This window comes from Pseudophryne corroboree, chromosome 5 (genome assembly GCF_028390025.1).
Source record: "Pseudophryne corroboree isolate aPseCor3 chromosome 5, aPseCor3.hap2, whole genome shotgun sequence".
NCBI classification, from domain to species: Eukaryota; Metazoa; Chordata; class Amphibia; order Anura; family Myobatrachidae; genus Pseudophryne; species Pseudophryne corroboree.
Genome location: NC_086448.1, coordinates 113,299,526 through 113,304,059, shown reverse-complemented (window position 1 = coordinate 113,304,059; position 4,534 = coordinate 113,299,526). Strand labels below are relative to the sequence as shown.

The window sequence follows — 4,534 nt, the reverse complement described above, 5'->3', positions numbered from 1 at the left end:
GCATTAGATCCAACAATAGCACACTGGTATTCGTAATGTCTGTCATCTCGTCTCTCTCTCTCTCTCTCTCTCTCTCTCTCTCTCTCTCTCTCTCTCTCTCTCTCTCTCTCTCTCTTTCTCATTCTCTCACCTTCTCCCGTCTCTCTTCTTTCATTATTCCTTTACCCAAAATGTATTTCTGAGCCAGTAGCTCAGAACACATAAAACAATGTACTTCCGTTCAATACCATTTATACCAAAGGGTTAAAGCGGCGTTTTACCATTACAGCATTGCATGCTTGCCTCCTGTTTGATTGTCTTGTACATCAATCCATATAATTGTGCTGGTGAGGGAATAGGAACTCAAAACTTTTTTTTTTTTACTTCATCCAATAAGTCAGCTCCTCTTGCAGATGTGCTTTTTTTTATCTAAGTCTGGGCACAATCATTTTGGACTTTCCGTCTTTATATTACTACAGTGATGTGATGTCCAATCAATCCGGACTCATCATTTTCCTACAAGGTAACTTTTTACTCTTAAGGACTTATGATCCTCAATGTAATATGGAGGCGCACTACTATGTATCATCAAATATTACATTCTGCATGGATTTTCTCCTTAGAAGCTTTGGAAGCTTAACAGAATCACAGGTGATATTGGAGAAGACCCGTGGGGATGCGCCGGTGCTGGTCTCGCTCACACACGCATGCGCGTCTGTCCATTTAACCTGACAGCGCTGGAGAGGGTACTGGATGAAAACCAGTAATAATGCCTTGGGAAACTTTATATTTTTATTTTTTTGTCATTATTATTTTCTTGCCTTGGGTAATATTCAGTTGACGAGAACCTGTTAATTAAAACTATTTTGTTGCGTTGACTTCACAAGATGTGGCTCAGGTAGTGTCTGACAATGGTACCCACCTATGAAGCATTATGTCACCTGTATGGAGCACAGGGGAAAAAGGCCCATAATGCCTGAGCATCTGCCTCCTACATCTTGTGAAGATGTATGTTGTGTTGTTTGTTTGTTTGTTTGTTTGTTTGTTTGTTTGTTGGATTGCTTCTGCTGTGCTGCAGTCGGAAAATGATCAGTAACAAAAGTGTCCGAAGTCCCAGTCTTCTGTTTCTCTGTCAGAAGATTGCATCCAAAGCTTTCACTAATATGTTATGCTTAAAAAATAACCGAAAAGCTGAACAATTATACATTTTAGGATGTGAGTAGACTTAACGTAGGTCATCCTGTAATTTGAAGTATTTTACTATACATGATGCTGACCACAATTATTTAGGCTTTTAAGTTACAAAACGATTTCTTTTTCCCGTACAATAATCGTATATAATGTATATCTGATGCTAAATGATGTGCACCCATAATTTATTGTAGGTGCCAGACAGCAGTTCAAGATCTAGGCCCACAACAATAATGTAACTTAGCCGTGAGTCAAATAAAGTGTTAACTTGGCTCATTTGTAATTTGTGGTGTTTGTATAGGCCCTAAACACAAAGCACCCATCTACAATGTTTTATGCTAATTCCCAGCATGCAGTCGATAGTTACCCTGCACTCTAAGCCTATAATAGATGCCTGTGCAAAAAAATAAGAATGATTACTTCAACTGCTGTTCCTAACCTTTACACCCTACTATACTATCACTATACAAAAAGACTTAGTTAATTCATGATGTCTGACATAGTCCTATTACTGTTTTATATGAGGTCGATTCGTTTGAGTTAAATGGGGACAACTACAATAAGAATCTTTTTATTTTTTTAGGAAACCTCTCATACATAGAAATGACAGACAATACAATTAGATTATATATCTATAGATAAAGTCTGGTGCTGTGGTTATGCCATATCTACCCTCTCTCCATACATTTCCATTTGCAGGTGATTATAGTATGAAAGCATGTTACACAAATTAAAAAAAACACTATTTGTCATATGACTTTTAACAAAAAATATATCTACAGAACAGAAATATGTATTTCGAATATTTATAATTACCGTAGTAAAAATATATGTTTGAGCTAAGTTTTTCTGAAGACGAATATATTAATAAATTGAGTAGAAGCGTGACACATATCATACTCGTTTGCTGAGTTAGTTAGGTTCAGAGGGAACATACGCCCAAACCCGGTCAGGGATATAAAGAACATTTATTACATAAAGCAGTGATGATCTGGTCAAGTAATGTGCAATGGGATTCGTACACTAAACTAAAACTCCCAGTAACCATGGCGACAAACGCTCTCCTCCAGCTCGCTGTTACATATTCCATATTCCAGTGGATCTGCCTCTCACACTTTAGTTTACAACTATTGTCTAGTGTAATTCTACATCCCTTCTAATGCATGTACAGTATTGTTTCATGAGTCCTGCCTTCCAATATTCCCTATATAACACTGCTAACAACTAGGAAAACGTAGCTCTGCTGGAGGCAATTATTCTATATGTAACATATGGAATTGATTTATAAGTCAGCGCAGAGGATAGTGAGCATCGATTAATGTGAATAATTACCCCACCCCTAACATGCACACGTCTACGGCTGCTTCTTGCAAATCTCATTTTAACTTCAATCTGAAAAGTCTCACAGTACAGGGTATTGGGGACGAGGTATTAGTCCCCTGGCTGGTCTCAGCTGTTCCTGCTAGAGTAAGTGCAGTGAGTGGTTACCTCCTACGGACAGACAGGTGTATAAGGAGGTGGCTATAGAGAGAATAGCTCCTGTGTTTAGTTATTATTTGCAAGTTTGTACCATGTTGTTGTTTTACTGTCCAAAATCCCAGTGTTTGCAGTGATCTAGCTCTTATAATTTGCGTTGATATGCTAATCGGAGGGTGTCATACACATCTGATGAATTAATCCACATATACATTATATATATGTGCACACAAGTGCAGTTATATGTTACTTGTGTTCCTGCTGGGAGATGATAGAAGGTGTCATAAGGGGGTTCTGGGACACACAGTTGAGCACCCTCGCAGTCACCCGTAGGTGCATCAGAGTTGGAACAGCCCTGTTGCTATTGGCAACGTGTCAGCTGAGCAGCACCTCGCAGGGCGTACTGCACTGGGCAGAAGGAACCTGCTGGCAGCTGCCACGGAAATAGGGGGTGGGGAAACTTTGTCATGCATGGAAACAACATAAAGCAAAGCGCAGTGCAACATCAGCTCTCTCTCACTGCGCTGCCTTGTATTCGGCTGTCACATCCCACCGCTGACAGCCTCCTTATCCCGTGCCAGGCTGGCACTGCCAGTAGCAGGACGTTTGCAAAAGGGAAACTCTATCTACCCGTGGGGCCCATGTGAGCCACAAACGCCTGGGAGCTCTGCTCTCAAAGGCCACAGAGCTATGAATTGCAGCGGGGCGGAGGAAGGAGGGGGAAGGGACTGCCAGCTGAGCTGAGCTACGGGCAGGGAAATAAGGAGTCACTGGCAGAGGGTACGGGAGGAGCAGCCCCTGATGTGGCAGCGTTACTGTGCAGAAGGTTATAGTGGAGGTGGACATTGTTGGAGAATACAGGGTACACGGTGTGACTATCTGAGAAAGGGGGGAGGGCACTGAGAGAGGGAGTATACTCAAAAGGGTGTAGAGGATGAACTGAGGGCAATGACTGGACACGGGATAGCAAGCATTGCTTAACCTATTTTCTTTAACATCATAAACATATTATTGTGGTCGGGTCACCATATACTAGTCGCTATTAACCTTCCGTCGTGCCCTTGCACTCCATGTACCGGCTAAATAGTATCACCCCCTTGCCTCTACGGTACCATTACCTGGGCGAAATCACCGAAATAGAATTTTCCACATGGGTATCTTTACACCAATCTGCCAGTTTGTCCTACAGGACTGACGGGTACACTACTGACAAATAAATATTCCATACTGACTAAAAAGTGTCTGCAATACACTACTTCATGTTAACTTCATAAACTTACTAAAGAGTAGAGAAAACCATTGCACTTTAGGTATTTATATTACTGGGGCATAATTATCTGTTAGGACATTTGTCTGATAAAATGATTTTGCTGTAATACTGCGAATTTGGAATATTTAGATTTTAACTAAGATTTATTTGACTGTAATGTTTTACAAGGGAAAAATGTATTTATTTGAAACAAGCAGCAACCAAATAATCCAGGGTTGGATTGATGTGCTATATTTTATATAAATTAAACTAACACTTTTTATAATCTCATTGGTATCACTATCACCCATATATTTACAAACAAAAACCATGAACCATGAGTCTGTAGACCTTCATATCAAATATATGGACTTCATGCTGAATAATCCTAGATTTGCCGAAACGTCGGTAGGTAGCCTTGACATGCATTTAAGACATCAGTAAAAGCAAAGTAGAAAGTATTGCTAGATCAGTGTGCCTTTTCTGACAGGACACTTTTCATCTCGCTGCTTACTTAAGCCTTAAAAAAAAAGAACAATTATAAAACTCGGTACAAAAAATAATAATCATTCAAAATATTATTTTGTTTATGCATGTGTGTTTTAATTTTTAGAATAAAATGTTATGGATGCATAAAAT

General features: G+C 39.7%; 1 long non-coding RNA gene across 1 annotated transcript in view; it reads left to right on the top strand.

Moving 5' to 3' along the window:
- LOC134927317 (uncharacterized) overlaps nt 1-4,534 on the top strand; it is a 12,148-nt gene extending 7,614 nt beyond the window's left edge. Inside the window, exons 4-5 of the long non-coding RNA XR_010177610.1 lie at nt 459-502; nt 603-4,534. This is a non-coding gene — a long non-coding RNA (uncharacterized LOC134927317). The remainder of the gene's footprint in view (nt 1-458; nt 503-602) is intronic.